Source organism: Dama dama, chromosome 16 (genome assembly GCF_033118175.1).
Source record: "Dama dama isolate Ldn47 chromosome 16, ASM3311817v1, whole genome shotgun sequence".
In the NCBI taxonomy this organism is placed as follows: Eukaryota; Metazoa; Chordata; class Mammalia; order Artiodactyla; family Cervidae; genus Dama; species Dama dama.
In genome coordinates this window covers 29,282,858-29,300,941 of record NC_083696.1, presented here as the reverse complement: position 1 = coordinate 29,300,941, position 18,084 = coordinate 29,282,858, and the positions used below count along the sequence as shown (strand labels likewise).

General features: G+C 40.5%; 1 protein-coding gene across 5 annotated transcripts in view; it reads right to left on the bottom strand.

Moving 5' to 3' along the window:
- FANCC (FA complementation group C) overlaps positions 1-8,721 on the bottom strand; it is a 309,507-nt gene extending 300,786 nt beyond the window's left edge. For 2 of the 5 annotated variants that reach the window (XM_061163684.1, XM_061163682.1), the window contains exon 1: positions 8,534-8,721. The gene's annotated coding sequence lies outside the window, so the exon portion shown is untranslated. Of the gene's footprint in view, positions 1-7,870; positions 8,011-8,143; positions 8,221-8,398; positions 8,455-8,533 lie in introns of those variants that run through there. The other 3 variants (XM_061163683.1, XM_061163686.1, XM_061163685.1) reach the window with 3 other exon arrangements.
- Positions 8,722-18,084: the final 9,363 nt, after the last annotated feature.

Genomic DNA, 18,084 nt, shown 5'->3' with positions numbered 1-18,084 from the left:
TGTTTCATGGGGTAGTGATAGGCTTGCTACCATTATTACATGGGTTTGGGATATCTTTTTAAGGTAAATGTTTTTCCCGTTATAGCTACAAACAAAGTAAAATAAAGATATGTAAAAATAGAGATTGTATTTTTCATGTTCTTAAAAAAGAAAGTCCAAAAAAAAGTGTGATATTTAGTAGAAATTTTAAAATGCTCAAGATTTGCCTTTTTATCTATTTTATCTATTTTCTGATTAACTTTTAAAGTTTTCCCTTCTTACTTCCACTGCATTTTTATTAAAACACTGCAAAGTCAATGCACTTCTTTTATAGATGTTCTTTCATACTAAAAGGTCAGTCATTCAAGCTGTATGAACAAAAAACAGAAAATGTACATACCCCAGCCTAAAATAAAATTGAATAAATCCATTTGGTGGGGGGGGGGGGGGGGGGTCAAGATGGCAGAATAAAAGGACATGCCGGTCACCTTCCCCCATAAATAGAGCAAAAATACATCTCTATGTGGAACAATTCTCAAGGAAAACTAACTGGAAACTGGCAGAAGAACCCCTATAAAACCAAAGCTGTAATAAAGATACACACATAATGAGGCAGGACAGAAAGAAGAGTAATGGGTTGGATCTATGTCCCTGGGAGGGGACTGAAAGGAAAAGGGAGATCACACAAGCAGACACTTATCCTGTGAAAATGAGTGGGTCAAGCCACAGAATGGGTGTCCCAGTCCTGGGGACCTATATGGATGAGACAATCCCCCCGGCTACTACCAGGACAGACAGAGAGACTGAAGACTCCACTAGTAAGAGATGCATAGGTACTGCCTCACCACTGAACAGGGAGGAGGGAGGTCTGTCTCAGAGGCTGCTCCCTTGCCACATTCCCCAGTCCACTCTGAGAAAAATCCCTGCCCCTTCTCTGTCCATGTCACAGCTTGGCCCTGGCTCTAGAGTAGCCAAGACCTGGGGAAAGACTCGATCTGCAGACACAGAGGTGACAAGAGGGTCTAGGGTGTGGGCCTGGTAAGGCAGCAGTGCCAACACTGATGCTTATTTACAGTACCACAGCGCCACTGGGGAAGTCCAATCATCTCAAAAGATGCAGAAAAACCATTCGACAAATTTCAGCATTCATTCATGATGAAAATTGGATATGGTGGGAATATATCTCAACCTAACAAGAGACATTTACGACAAATCCACAGCCAACACAATTAATACCCAACTATTAAATGAAATTAAAAGTTTCAACCATTTCAGTTGAAAGCCTTTCAGCTAAATTAAAAATCCAGACAAAGATGCTCTCTCCTGTCATTTCCATTGGCAGTCCTAGCCACAGCAATGACAAGAAAAATAAATAAAAGGTATCCAAATTGGAAGGAAACAAGTAAAACTGTCACTATTTGCAGATGACATGATACTCTATATAGAACCTTAGAGTTTCCACCCAAAATGAAATCAGCAAGACTGCAGGATACAAGATTAATATATAGAAATATGTTGTATTAGTAATCTGTTACACTAATAATGAAACATCAGAAAAAGTAAAACAAGCATATTTAAAATGGCACCACCAAAAATAAACATAAGAATAAACTTACAAAGGAAGTAAAAGACTTATACTCTGAAAATTATAAAACAATGATGAAGGAAACTGAAATGATTGAAAAGAAAAGGGGGAATAAAATAGAAATAGAAAGATAACTCATGTGCTTGGAGTGCATGAATTAAAATTATTCAAGTGCCCATACTATCTAAAGCAATCTACAGATTTAATGTAATCCCAATCAAAATACCCTTAATGTTTTTCACAGGATGAAAGCAAATAATCCTAAAATTATATGGAACCACAAAAAAACCCTGAATTGCCAAAGCATCCTGAGAAAAAAAAGCAAAGCTGGAGGCACAACCCTCCCTGACTTCAGACTATAATGCAAAGCCACAGTAATCAAAACAGCATGGTATTGTCAGAAAAACAGACACCTAGATCAATGAAACACAATACAGAGCCCCAAACAAATCCATGCACCAATGGTCAATTACTCTATGACAAAGGAGGCAAGAATATACAATAGAGAAACGATAGTCTCTTGAACAACTGGTGTTAGGAAAACTGTATAACCATATGTAAAACAATGAGATTAGGATATTTCCTCACATCACATACAAAAATAAACTCAAAATGGTTTAAAGACCTAAATGTTTACGACCTGAAACCATAAAACTTCCAAAACAGAACAGAGGTAGAACAGCTTTACACAAATGCAGCAGTATTTTCTTGGATCAGTCTTCTAAGGCAAAATAAATAAAAGCAAAAACAAACAAATGGGCCTCCATCACCTCCACTAGCTTTGTTGGTAGCAATGCTTCCTAAGGCCCCCTTGATACCACACTCCAGATGTCTGGCTCTAGGTTAGTGACCACACACCATCATGGTTATCCAGGTCACTAAGACCTTTCTTGTATATCTCTTCTGTATATTCTTGTGACTTCTTCCTAATCTCTTTTGCTTCTGTGAGCTCCTTGCCATTGCTGTCTCTTCTCATGCCCATTTTTGCATGAAATGTTCCCTTGATATCTCCAATTTTCTTGAAGAGATCTCTAGTCTTTCCTCTTCTATTGTTTTCCTCTACTTCTTTGCATTGTTCAATTAAGAAGGCTTTCTTATTTCTTGCTGCTCTTCTCTGGAACTCTAGATTCAGTTTGGTATATCTTTCCCTTTCTCCTTAGCTTTTTTGCTTCTCTTATTTTCCCAGCTATTTGTAAAGCCTCGTCAGACAACCACTTTGCCTTCCTGCATTCCTTTTCTTTGCACTGGTCTTCATCACCACCTCTTGTACAACATTATGAAGACAGTTCTTCAGGCACTCATTTACCAGAACTAATCTCTTGAATTTATTTATCACCTCCACTGTATAATCGTAAGGGATCTGACTTAGGTCATGCCTGAATGACCTAGTGGTTTTCCCTACCTTCTTCAATTTAAGCCTGAATTTTGCAATAAAGAGTTCACAATCTGAGCCAGTCAGCTCCAGGTCTTTTTGCTGACTGTATAGAGCTTCTCTATCTTCAGAGGCAAAGAATATAATCAATCTGATTTCGATATTGACCATCTGGTGATGTCCATGTGTAGAGTTATCTCTTGTGTTGCTGGCAAGGGTTTTTGCTATCACTAGTGTGTTCTCTTGACAAAACTCCATTAGCCTTTGCCCTGCTTCATGTTGTACTCCAAGGCCAATTCTGCCTGTTACTCCAGGTATCTCTTGACTTCCTACTTTTGCATTCCAACCTTCTATGATGAAAAGGACATCCTTTTTTTTTTTTCCTGGTGTAAGTTCTAGAAGTCTTTAAGTCTTCATAGAAGCACTCAACTTCAGCTTCCTTGGCATTAGTAGCTGGGGCATAGACTTGGATTACTGTGATGCTGAATGGCTTGCTCTGGAAACCAAGTGAGATTGCTCTGTCATTTTTAAGAATGCACCCAAGTATTGCATTTCAGACTCTTTTGTGGACTATGAGGGATACTCTATTTCTTTTAAGGGATTATTTCCCACAGTAGTAGATATATGGCCATCTGAATTAAATTTGCCCATTCCCATCCATTTTAGTTCACTGATATCTTAAATGTCAATTTTCACTCTTGCCATCTCCTTCTTGACCACAACCAATTTACCTTGCTTCATGGACCTAACATTACAGGTTCCTATGCAGTACTGTTCTCTACAGCATCGGATTTTACTTTTACCACCAGACACATCCACAACTGAGTGTCATTTCCACTCTGACCCAGCTCTCTTTCTAGAGCTATCTCTCCACTCCTCCCCAGTAGCATATTGGACACCTACAAACCTAGAGTGTCATTAAAGGACTGAAACAGTGTGGACCAACAGAAGCAGAAGATATTAAGAAGAGGTGGCAAGAATACACAGAAGAACTTTACAGAAAAGATCTTCATGACCCAGATAACCACAATGGTGTGATTACTCACCTAGAGCCAGATATCCTAGAGTACAAAGTCAAGTGAGCCTTAGGAAGCATCATTATGAAAAAAGCTAGTGGAGGTGATGGAATTCCAGTTGAGGTATTTCAAATTCTAAAAGATGATGCTGTTAAAATGCTGCACTCAATATGCCAGCAAATTTGGAAAACTCAGCAGTGGCCACAGGACTGGAAAAGGTCAGTTTTCATTCCAGTCCCAAAGAAAGGCAATGCCAAAGAATGTTTAAACTACTGCACAGTTGCACTCATCTCACACACTAGCAAAGTAGTGCTCAAAATTCTCCAAGCCAGGCTTCAACAGTACACGAACTGAGAACTTCCAGATGTTCAAGCTGGATTTAGAAAAGGCAGACGAACCAGAGATCAAATTGCCAGCATACACTGGATCATTGAAAAAGCAAGAGAATTACAGAAAAGCATCTACTTCTGCTTCACTGAGTATGCTAAAGCCTTTGACTGTGTGGATCACAACAAACTGTGGAAAATTCTTCAAGAGATGGGACTACCAGATCACCTTACCTACCTCTTGAGAAATCTGTATGCAAGTCAAGAAGCCACAGTTATAACTGGACATGTAACAACGGATTAGTTCCGAATTGGGAAAGGAGTATGTCAAGGCTGTATACTGTCACCTTGCTTACTTAACTTATATGCACAGCACATCATGCAAAGTGCTGGACTGGATGAAGCACAAGCTGGAATCAAGATGCTGGGAGAAATATCAACAACCTCAGATATGTAGATGACACCACCCTTATGGTAGAAACTGAAGAGGAACTAAAGAGCCTCGTGATGAAAGTGAAAGAGGAGAGAGAAAAAGCTGGCTGAAAACTCAATATTCAAAAAACAAAGATCATGGCATCCAGTCTCATCGTTTCATGGCAAATATGTGAGGAAACAATGGAAACAATGACAGGCTTTATTTGGGGGGGCTCCAAAATCACTGCAGATGGTGTCTGTAGCCATGAAATTAAAAGACGCTTTTCCTTAGAAGAAAAGCTATGACAAACCTACGCGACATATTAAAAAGCAAAGACATTACTTTGCTGACAAAGGTCCGTTTAGTCAAAGCTACGGTTTTCCCTGTAGTCATGTATGGATGTGAGAGTGGGACCATTAGGAAAGCTAATACAGAAGAACTGATGCTTCTGAACTGTGGTGCTGGAGAAGACTCTTGAGAGTCCCTTGGACTGCAAGGCGATCAAACCAGTCAATCCTAAAGGAAATCAGTCCTGAATATTCATTGGGAGAACTGACGCTGATGCTGAAAATCCAATACTTTGGCCATCTGATGTGAAGAACTGGCTCACTGGAAAAGACCCTGGTGCTGGGAAACAATGAAGGAAGGAGGAGAAGGGGACGACAGAGGATGAGATGGTTGGATAGCATCACTGACTTGATGGACATGAGTTTGAGCAAGCTCCAGGAGTTGCTCATGGATAGGGAAGCCTGGCATGCTGCAGTCCATGAAGTTGCAAAGAGTCAGACACAACAGACCAACTGAACTGAATGAACCTGGGGGGGGGGGTTCATCTTTCAGTGTCACATCTTATTCCTTTTCATGCTGTTTGTGGGGTTCTCAAGGCAAGAATACTGGAGTGGTTTACCATTCTCTTCTCCAAAATGGAGCCCAATTAAACTTTAACACTGTTGCACAGCAAAGGAAACCATCAAGATAACAAAACCACAACTTACAGAATGTGAGAAAATATTTGCAAATTATGCAAATGACAATAGGTAAATGTACAGAGCTCATACCACTGAACATCAAAAACTAAACAGCCCAATCAAAATATGGGCATAAGACCTAAATAAACATGTTTCCAAAGAAGACATACAGATGACTAACAGGCACATGAAAAGATGCTCAACATTAATTATAAAAAATGCAAATCAAAACCTCAAGAGGTATCACCTCATACCTATCAGAAAGGCTATTATCAAAAGTCTACAAATAAAAAATGTTGTCAGGGATGTAAAGAAAAGGGAGCCCTCCTACACTGTTAGTAGAAATATAAATTGGTGCCAACCACTATGAAAAACAGTATGGAGGCTCCTTAAAAAACTAAGAACAGAACTACCATATGATCCACTCTGTGTATGTTTCTGGAAAAAACAAAAACACTAATTTGAAAAGGTACATGCACCCCAATGTTTACAGCAGCACTATTTACAATAGCTGAGATACAAAAACAACCCAAGTACCCAATCAAGAGATGACTGGATTAAGATGTGGATTATATAAAAACAATGTACTATTACTGAGTCATAAAAAATAATGAAACTTGTAGCAACATGGATGAACCTGGAAGATACTGTGCTTAGTGAAATAGATAAGACAGAGGAAAACAAATACTGTATAGTATCACTTATATGTGGAATCTAAAAGAATAATAAAAATGAAGGTATAGCAACACAGAAAAAGACTCATAGATAAAGAAACAGACTCACAGATATAGAAAACAAATTTGTGGTTACCAAAGCAGAGAAGGAAAGGGGGGAGGGGCAAACTAGGAGTATGGGATTAACAGATACAAACTACTACATATAAAATAGATAAGCAACTATATGGTATGGTACATGAAATTATTCCCACCATCTTGTAATACCTATAATGGAGTATAATCTGCAAAAACACTGTAACTTGAAACTAACACAATATTGCAAATTGGCTATACTTCAATTTTAAAATAATAATAATACATTTGATGCTGATTTCCAGGCTGACTCGAGGCTCCACCACTACCAACCTGAAACTGCCACTGATGTGAGGTTTCCTAGGCTGTCTCTGTGGCCTGGACAATCAATCTAACTTTTTACTGGCCAGGCTGGCCTAACTTTAACTGGTTTTCAAAAACACAAAATGTGTATAATTGTTACTGGAACTACTTGCTGAAATATGGAACTAGTTAAAAGTACCATTTATTTTAAAATGTACACGCACAGTTTCACATACAAGCAGCACCACATCTTTCACATTCAGCCAATCAATCAAGTTAATGTTTTTTATTACAGAATAGAAAACTCAGATCTTCCAAAACCATGTTTGCTTAGCAAGTGTTTTTCAAGGAATCAAGAGGTACATGACTAAATAATGAAAAGAATGAATTAAAATATATAATATACCAAGGTATAATTAGCTCAATTTTAAAGAAGCAAGATCTAACTTTTACTCTGCTGGAAAGAGGGCTTTGATATAACTAGGAATAGCAAATTCTTTTCTGATGCAGTCTTTCTTGTACACATATGAATAACGTATAGGAGGACTTACTTCCCTGCGAACCTAGGGAAGTATATTAGATTGAAATAGCATTTTAAGTTTAATGGATAAACTCACAATGATTATGTTTTCTATCAAAGTTTTTGTATACGTGATCCCAACACATGGTATGAATTCTACCATTTGTAACAATCTTTCCTCTCCTCCTGAGGGAAGTAATGAAAAAATGTTTTGAGCTGCACATCACTAAAGGTGAGTGACATCCGGAAAGAACTGAATTTTGGTGGCCCAAAAGTGCCCTGTTCATGTGATAAATAAGTCAACCACATTTCAGTTATGATGCATTAAATGGGAAAAGGGTTAGAATGAAACCAGGAGCCCAAGAGCTTTCCAACAATTTCAGATTACGACAAACATAGCAGCACATACAGGTTTTTGCTGGAAAATTCGTCAGCCTTTCCTTGACATTCTGGTCCCAAATTTCCTGTTTTTAAAACTCCAAATCTTTTTTCCCTCTCCGGACTTTTCCAGCCCATGCAACATGACCATAGAGGGTTCATGTTGTAAACGCATCCACGTAAAAAGTTACCGAAAAAGCAAGCTAAACAAACGTCCCCACCTCTCCGCAAAAACAAAACAAACAACAAAAAAACCCACCTCCCAAAGGCTCTGGACGCTATTTGGCCTGCCATTCCAAAAAAGTGAGTTTCTGGGAAATGATCGCCCATCAGAACCCTCCTCTCCTCCAAAGATGAAAAGCTGGGAAAGCAGGAAGGGTAACAAACCGCCCCGGGCTCCTCTAATTGGGCCCCCACCACCCAGCACCCTGGGGGCGGGGGGCGGTGCGGAGAGCAGGCGGCCAGCTTTAAAGGGTGATGAATTTGAAATAGCGAGCTTTTCACAGCGCCCAAGGATCCAGGACAAAGTCACCTTTGCTCTTGTCCTTTTAAGAAGACATAGCTGCCTCCGCTCAATGAACAGAAAGAAGCAAAACGGCAATCCCCAGTTCCCACAGTTCTGGGGGGGCTCCCTTCCGCTCGACCCCTCGGTCGGCTCCACCCCCTGAGCCTGCCCCGCCCTCTGACCACGCCCCTCGCCTGCGGCCCCGCCCCCCAGGGTTGGCCCCACCTCAAACCCCTACCCACTTCGCAACCCCAACTCAGGGCCCGAGCCCTACTCACTCACCTAGATGCGGTGAGCGCAGCGGACGTTCTCGCGAGTCTTTCCCCCTACCCCAACCCACACCCCCAAGCTGACGTGTCGGCCAGACCCCCGAGGGAGGCAGACGCCTTCACTCGCGCTCTGCGGCCTCTCTCTTACCGGGTGGTCCGCGCCAGAGCAACTTCAGCAGTTTGGGCAGTGGTGGAAAGGCTGCCAACCGCCCGGGTTCTGTGGCTTGAAAATTTGACTTTGCCTCGTACTGGTTTTTGTGTTTTGTTTTGACTTTTTTGGAATTTTCCCGCGGCTGCTCGGCAGCCGAGCCGCGCGCGCACGTATTCGCAGTGCACTCTGGGGCTTGGCCAGCGACCCTGCACCCCGGCGGCCTCGCGGGAAAATTCCGACGAATCTCGTGCTCGTGGGGCGGGACGCGGGCCGAGGCTCGGCCGGAAGTCGGTCCGTTGGGGCGGGCATACGTGAGGGGTCCTACTGAGGCTGCCTTCAGTTCGTGTCGCGGGCTTCACGTAGACCGCAGGAAGGACCTGGAGGGCAAAAACCCTGGGTTTTTTAATAGGTCTTTGCTCAATTATTTCAAGATTCTGTTCAAAATGCAGAGAATTTTTAAAAACTGAGTCTTTGTAAGGAATGTAAAACCATTAAACAAAGCCTAGAATATTATTTTCTAGGTGTAGTCACATAAAAAAAGGAAGCTTTCTTTGGATCCCTCACCACCAGCAAAATCAGTTCCATATAGTGTTTGATTGGGTTCAAATCAGTTCTACGCTGCATTTAAACCACATAAATGGAAGGCATCTTTTTTTTTTGTTTTTTACAAACTTCCATTTTTGTCGTTAGTATTAGCGTGTCTTGGTGGATGTTAAATTCTTGAATTTAGGAATGCATGAAGTTTTTTCATTGATGTTTAAGGTGTTGCGAAATATTTTTTTGAGGAAACATTTTTAAGGTTTAACTTTTTTTTTAAATCTATGACTTACAATTGTAAAATTACAATTTTACAGGTGCTTTCAAAAAACAAGGCAAGGTACGCACATAATAAAAATAACCAAGAACCTTCAGCCTTCTTTAATTAAGGAATACCCACTTTACCAAATAAATTGGATTCAGGGATTAGATAATCTATTAAGTTTGTAAGTAAGGAAGTTAGTGTGTTGGATAATGGTAACAACAAAAAAAAATTTTTTTTTAATTAAAAGGATCTACAAAAGGAACCCTATCTAGAATTTGGAACAGAATTAGCAAGATCTGTAACTGTATCAAGGAATTAGATGTTAAACAAGTTCCTGAAAATATTCTCTGCAAGCTAAAGAGGTCTATGCTTGTTTGACGTGTGCCTAGTTCAATGTAGATAGATCCACAGCAGAGCTTATGTGGAGAGCTACGTACTTGAGTGACGTTCATCATGGCACCTTGGCTTTAGGAAGAAAGTCATTTTTGTGGTGACAAATGTGAGCAAGTTTAAGTTTGTTTACCAGGAAAAGAAGCAACTAAACTATGTATTTCTTTAGAGAAAATATGTTCTGTTACTCAGGTCCTTTTAAGTATTTGCTGAAAAATCACTTTTGTGGTGTTAATTGAGGTCCTGTGTGTTACAGTTTTCCGTTGTACTGCGCTAAGTTGCTTCAGTTGTGTCCGACTCTTGACCCTGTGGGCCATATCCCAGCGGTCTCCTCTGTCCATAGGATTCTGTAGGCAAGAACACTGGAGTGGGTTGCCATGCTCTTCTTCAGGGGATCTTCCCCACCCAGGGACAGAACTAGCATCTCTGCAGTTCCATTCAGTCCCTCAGTTGTGTCCCACTCTTTGCGACCCTATGAACCACAGCACGCCAGGCCTCCCTGTCCATCACCAATTCCCGGAGTCCACCCAAACCCGTGTCCATTGAGTCGCTGATGCCATCCAACCATCTCATCCTCTGTCGTCCCCTTCTCCTCCTGCACTTAATCTTTCCTAACATCAGGTCTTTTCAAATGAGTCAGCTCTTCGCATAGGGTGGCCAAAGTATTGGAGTTTCAGCTTCAACATCCATCCTTCCAATGAACACCCAGGACTGATTTCCTTTAGGATGGACTGGTTGGATCTCCTTGCAGTCCAAGGGACTCTCAAAGAGTCTTCTCCAACACCACAGTTCAAAAGCATCAATTCTGTGCTCAGCTTTTTTTATAGTCCAACTCTCACATCCATACATGACCACTGGAAAACCCATAGCTTTGACTAGACGGACCTTTGTTGACAAAGTAATGTGTCTGCTTTTGAATATGCTGTCTAGGTTGGTCATAACTTTCCTTCCAAGGAGTAAGCATCTTTTAATTTCATGGCTGCAATCACCATCTGCAGTGATTTTGGAGCCCAGAAAAATAAAGTCTGTCACTGTTTCCACTGTTTCCCCATCTATTTCCCATGAAATGATGGGACCAGGTGCCATGATCTTAGTTTTCTGAGTGTTGAGCTTTAAGCCAACTTTTTCACTCTCCTCTTTCACTTTCATCAAGAGGCTGTTTAGTTCTTCTTCACTTTCTGCTATAAGGATGGTGTCATCTGCATATCTGACGTTATTGATATTTCTCCTGGCAGTCTTGATTCCAGCTTGTGCTTCATCCAGCCTGGTGTTTCTCATGATGTACTCTGCATATAAGTTAAATAAGCAGGGTGACAATATACAGCCTTGACGTACTCCTTTTCCTATTTGGAACCAGTCTGTTGTTCCATGACCAGTTCTGACTGTTGCTTCCTGACCTGTATACAGATTTCTCAAGAGGCAAGTCAGATGGTCTGGTATCCCCATCTCTTTCAGAATGTTCCACAGTTTATTGTGATCCACACAGTCAAAGGCTTTGGCATAGTCAATAAAGCAGAAATAGATGTTTTCCTGGACCTCTTGCTTTTTCGATGATCCAGCAGATGTTGGCAATTTGATCTGTGGTTCCTCTGCCTTTTCTAAAGCCAACTTGAACATCTGGAAGTTCATGGTTCATGTATTGCTGAAGCCTGGCTTGGAGAATTTTAAGCATCACTTTACTAGCATCTCTTACCTCTCCTATATTGGCAGGTGGATTCTTTACCCTAGCACCACCTAGGAGTACCCATGGTAGTTTTATGTCTTTTAAATTCAGTAGTTAATAAAGAGTTGCATGACTCATAACAGTATATGAAAGAACATCATATTAAGCCTAATTTAGACTTAAATGGGTAACATGTATAAGTTTCTGAGTCAGACACGACTGAGTGACTTGCACTTTCACTTTCACTATAGACATTCATTTTATCTGGCATCCATCTGTATGGAGCTATCCTAATACTTTAAGCACTAAGGAGATGAGCACTCTGTAAAGTGCCTGAAAAGCTTCCTGAGAAAAATACTTAGATATGAATCCCATTTTTAACTCAATATAAAATTAAGTATGCGTGCTTCTAGAAACAATTTTGATTACAGTATAGAGTCAAATCACATTTAGGTAGTAGAGCAAAAATGAAAAATGGCATGCATAGGTGAAAACTGTTTCATCCTTAGAATCCATTCTAATGGAATCCACCCTTTAGAATATTTGCATTCTGTTAGGAATAAACATCACAGCTGAGTGCTGCAACCGATATTACCAAATCCTCCTTCGGCATTCAATAAAGTGTAAGTGAAAGTCGCTCAGATGTGTCCGACTCTTTGTGACCCCATGGACTATACAATCCATGGAATTATCTAAGCCAGAATACTAGAGTGGGTAGCCATTCCCTTCTCCAGGGGACCTTCCCAACCCAGGGATTGAACCAGGTCTCCTGAATTGCAGGCAGATTCTTTACCAGCTTAGACACAAAGGAAGCATTCAGTAAACAAATAGAATCAACTGTCTTGGATTCTAGCCATTGTTCAGTTCAGTTCAGTTCAGTTCAATCACTCAGTTGTGTCCGACTCTTTGCGACCCCAAGGACTGCAGCACGCCAGGCCTCCCTGTCCGTCACCAACTCCCAGAGTTTACTCAAACTCATGTCCATTGAGTCAGTGATGCCATCCAACCATCCTCATCCTCTGTCGTCCCCTTCTCTTCCTGCCCTCAATCTTTCCCAGCATTAGGATATTTTCAAATGAGTCAACACTTCACATCAGGTGGCCAAAATATTGGAGTTTCAACTTCAACATCAGTCCTTCCAGTGAACATTCAGGACTGACTTCCTTTAGGATGGACTGCTTTGATCTCCTTGCAGTCCAAAGGACTCTCAAGAGTCTTCTCCAACATCGCTGTTCAAAAGTATCAATTCTTCATTGCTCAGCTTTCTTTATAGTCCAACTCACATCCATATGTGACTACTGGAAAAACCATAGCCTTGACTAGACGGACATTTGTTGGCAAAGTAATGTCTCTGCTTTTTAATATGCTATCTAGGTTGCTCATAACTTTTCTTCCAAGGAGTAACCATCTTTTAATTTCATGGCTGCAGCACCATCTGCAGTGATTTTGGAGCCCAGAAAAATAAAGTCAGCCACTGTTTCCACTGTTCCCCCATCTATTTGCCATGAAGTGATGGGACCGAATGCTTTGATCATTGTTTTCTGAATGTTGAGCTTTAAGCCAACTTTTTCACTCTCCTCTTTCAATTTCATCAAGAGACTATTTAGTTCTTCTTCACTTTTTGCCATAAGAGTGGTGTCATCTGCATATCTGAGGTTACTGATATTTCTCCCAGCAATCTTGATTCCAGCTTGTGCTTCTTCCAGCCCAGCGTTTCTCATGATGTACTCTGCATATAAGTTAAATAAGCAGGGTGACAATATACAGCCTTGTTGTACTCCTTTTCCTATTTGGAACCAGTCTGTTGTTCCATGTCCAGTTCTGACTGTTGCTTCCTGACCTGTATCCAGATTTCTCAAGAGGCAAGTCAGGTGGTCTGGTATCCCCATCTCTTTCAGAATGTTCCACAGTTTATTAGTGATCCACACAGTCAAAGGCTTTGGCATAGTCAATAAAGCAGACGTTGATGTTTTTCTGGAACTCTCTTGCTTTTTTGATGATCCAGCAAATGTTGACAATTTGATCTGTGGTTCCTATGCTTTTTCTAAAACCAGCTTGAACATCTGGTAGTTCACGGTTCATGTATTGTTGAAGCCTGACTTGAAGAATTTTGAGCATTCCTTTGCTAGCATGTGAGATGAGTGCAATTGTGCAGTAGTTTGAGCATTCTTTGGAATTGCCTTTCTTAGGGATTAGAATGAAAACTGACCTTTTCAAGTCCTGTGGCCACTGCTGAGTTTTCCAAATTTGCTGGCACTTGTAGCCATTGTAGTAAGACTCATGTTTCCAGAATTAGTCCAGACACCACCTAATTTCCAGCTCGGACAACACTTAACATTATCTTGTCTTTGACTCTGATATTTGCTGCTGGTACCTCATCTATTACTGTTTAATAATTGTTTAAGTCCCTGGCCCTAGGTTGATTATTTTTACTTCTTACAGTGACCTTATGTGGTAGATAATATTGCACTTTCACAGATAAAGAAGCTGATGCACAGAGCAATCTCTACTATTAGATATTGTATGTTTAAATACAAGTAGGTTGACTCTGGTGCTTCTTATTACTTCCCATTCTCTTGCTTATGCCCCTATCTGGGTACCAAACCACTTCTCAAGGTTTTAGTGTGCAGAGGTCGGGGAGGGTTGATGTGACCCCAAAGGCTATGCATGTTCATCACTGCACTGCTTTCCTTATAAAACATTTTGAATGAGGAAATGAATGCTGAACTGGGAATGAAAACAGTAATAATAATGTTTGTGCGTGAAATGCATCAAGAAACGGTCCAAGTAGGGACTTCCCAGGTGGTCCAGTGGTTAAGAATCTGCCTTGCAATGCAGGGAACACGGGTCCCATCCCTGGTCAGGGAACTAAGATCCCACACCCCATGGAGTGACTAAGCCATGTGCCACAGCACTCTGAAGTTCGTGAGCCACAACTTCTGAGCCCATAGGCCACGACTAGAGAGAGTTGGTGTGCCAAAATAAAAGATGCTGCGTGATGTGATGAAGATTCTGTGTGTGGCACCAGAGACCTGACACAGTCAAATAAATAACTTTTTTAAATGAAATGGTCCAAGTGATAGTGAAGGTCTTTGATCTGCCACCCTGATAGGAGGGAAAGGATCTGAAGTCAGGAAACAGAGGGCTGCCAGAGGTGAAAATTAATGGGAAAAGGGAAACATATTATAACCGTTGCATAGTCCTGCCACTTCCCTCAACATGCTCATACCCTAGGTCATGTTGAAAAGAATGAACCTTAGAAAGAAATATTTGTACTAATTGCCCAATTCCTTGCCACAACTACTTGAACCAGAAATAGTAATCTGATATTTGCTGAACTAATCAAACTTTTGCTGGGGAATTTGCAATTGCAGCACTGAGATCGATTGTACCACCCCTGCATCACAGAAGCCAAACCTCATGCCAACCATAGTTACTGAAGGAAGAAAATATTTAAGTAGCAAACAAAAAGTTTGTTGGCAGAAAAAAAAAAAAAAAACAGAAAAGTTTGAAAGATCATGTTATTCCATGAGAGATAGAGGGTAGTTTCCATTTCCAACTTTCCATGTTTAAGCCCAGTTGCAAACTGAGCATGCTTATTTTTCTGTTTTAGTTGTCCATCAGATTCCCCTGTATCCTTGCAACAATCACTCCTTCACTTATTATGACTTCTGTGAATTTCTCTTCATTATTGCAAAGCAAGCCCTGATCAAGGAAATGGAGGTGGCAGCTCTTCTTTGTGTCACTGGGCGTTAGCACTTTGAATCAAACTACTTGATAAATCAGTGGATACCTCATGAGCACCTCCCACGCAGAAGGCATGAAGCATATGGGGTGCAGTGAAGACACAGAACCATCGGATTATCTTGGAGTTGGGAGAAATCTCACAGCTCACCTCTATAGTCCAGGAGTTCCCTAGATGTGGGCCAGTAAAATGTTAATAATATTAAAGGACTAGAAGAGTTAACTTTTTATTCAGTCAAATAAAAACTTTGGAGAGTAAGGGGGAATCTAACATTATTTCAATGTTTTAGAAATATTTTTGACTTAAAAAAAAAAAAAAAAGGATGGGAAGGAATCTCAAAGATCTTATAAATCATATAAATTGAATAAATTTCACTTAATGAAAAACTGATTAGATTGTCCTTATTCATCTCATTTTACCACTTCCTCTTTCCTTATTAGTATGAGAACACTGCTTTTATTAATACTTAAATGACAACCCACTCCAGTATTCTTTCCTGGAGAATTCCATGGGCAGAGGAACCTGGCAGGCTACAGTCCCTGGGGTCACAAAGAGTCCAACATGACCGAGTGACTTTCACTTTCACTTTCAGCATGGCAATGTGCCCAATAAAAAAGACTACATTTCCCAGACTCCCTTGCTATTAGGGGGTGGCCATGTTACAAAGTTGCAGCCAGTGAGAGCAAAGTGGAAGCTGTTGCCTGGGGCTTTCAGAAAGGTTTCTGTAAAGATAGACAGTAGGTAAGGAGCTTTAGCCCTTTCCCCCTTTCTCTTGCCCTCTACTGGAGGTCCAATCATCTTGGACCATAAAGTACCTGAAGGGCTGTGGTCTTGGAATAGGATGGCAGAACAAAGGAAATGAAAGGACCCTCAGTTCATTTCAGTTCAGTCTCTCAGTCATGTCCAACTCTTCACAACCCCATGGACTGCAGCACACCAGGCCTCCCTGTCCATCACCAACTCCTGGAGTTTACTCAAGTTCATGTCCATTGAGTCGGTGATGCCATCTAACCGTCTCATCCTCTGTCGTCCCCTTCTCCTGCCTCCTTCAATCTTTCCCAGCATCAGGGTCTTTTCAAATGAGTCAATTCTTCACATCAGGTGACCAAAGTATTGGAGCTTCAGCTTCAGCATCAGTCCTTCCAATGAATATTCAGGACACTGGGTCCCCAATAATCATGAGAGTCATCTGGTTTGCCTAGCTCTGAACTTCTTTTAGAAAAAAGAAAATCAAATCTGTTTTGTTTCAATTACTGTTATTTTTGATCTTTCTTCCTAGCAGCTGAACTCAGCTGAGGTTAGACTATGTATAGGATCTGAGGTTACTGTGATGAAAAAAATAAAAGAAAGAGAAAAAATACATATTCTCTGCCCTTGTGAAGCTTAGCCTGGTGAAGGGAATCTTCTTTTAATTAATCAACATCTTCTCTTCTAGTATCATAAATGTCAAAACAAGATAAACTCAAAATACTTTTATGTTTCATTCAAAAAAACCAGGGGAGGGAGTCCTAAACCACCTCAAGAAACAGGAAGGAAGGAGACTCTTACTAAAAGCCTATAAATGTACAATGGAGAAATAACTATCATTATGCAATCTCTGACACAGCATTTCCAGAAAATAACAACAATAAAAAAGTTTAAATATATATATATATATGTGTGTGTGTGTGTGTGTGTGTATGTATATATATATATATATACTTTTCTTTGTGGCTCAAATGGTAAAGAATCTGCCTGCAATTCGGGAGACCCGGGTTCAATCCCTGGGTCAGGAAGATCCTCTGGAGAAGAGAAAGGCAACGCACTCCAGCATTCTTCGCAGGAAAGTTCCTCAAACAGAGGATCCTGGTGGGCTACAGTCCATGGTTCACAAAGGGTCGGACATGACTGAGTGACTAACACACACCTATGCATATACATATGCATATGCATATACATATACATATGTATATATCTAAAGGCAGTTTTAGTCTGGTATTTTTTAATTCAGTAAAAAATGCATTCCTATTTAGAGCATGCATTCCCACCAATCATAGTGTGTTGTAACCAACATAGCACATTTTTATTGCCTGCAAAAATAATAAATTATATTTTAAAATAAACACATGGCTTAAAAATAATTTTCCTCATAAGTATTTCATAATGATTCACTTAGAATGAAATTAATAGTAAAGAACTCCTAAGAATAAGCACTTTAAAAATAGCAAATTATGCACATTTATGATTTGATTAATTCTGGCAACAATTAAGTCAAAAATAAGTGTTTTCCCATTCTTCTGTCTGTTTCAGATTGACCCTTTAATTGCCTAGCATTTTCCAGTAAGATTAGTTAACTGCATTTATTCATGTGCTACATTAAGGTTTCAGTACAGTCAGATCATACAATAAAACAACTGCTGCTGAGTGGGCTAAATGGAGAGATGTAAGAGTGTGTGTGTGTTAGTCGTTCAGCCGTATTCGACTCTTTGTGAACTAAGAGAGTCACAACGAGTAAATCTTTGAGTAAACTAAGTAAATCTCTTAGTTCACATTTTCTAAAAAAGGTAGTATGTGAAGTGATGGAGCTGGTAACTTCATTAGAAAGATGGATGCTGAAGCTGAAACTCCAGTACTTTGGCCACCTGATGTGAAGAACTGACTCATTGGGAAAGACCCTGATGCTGGGAAAGATTGAGGGCAGGAGGAGAAGGGGACAACAGAGGATGAGATGGTTGGATGGCATCACTGACTCAATGGACATGAGTTTGAGCAAGCCCCAGGAGTTGGTGATGGACAGGGAAGCCTGGTTTGCAGTCCATGGGGTCACAAAGAGTCGGACATGACTGAGCAAATGAACTGAACTGAAACGGAGCTGTTAACTAACCTATTTGTGATAATCATTTCATAATATATATGTGTATCAAATCATATTGTACACTTTAACTCATGCAATGTTATATGTCAATTAT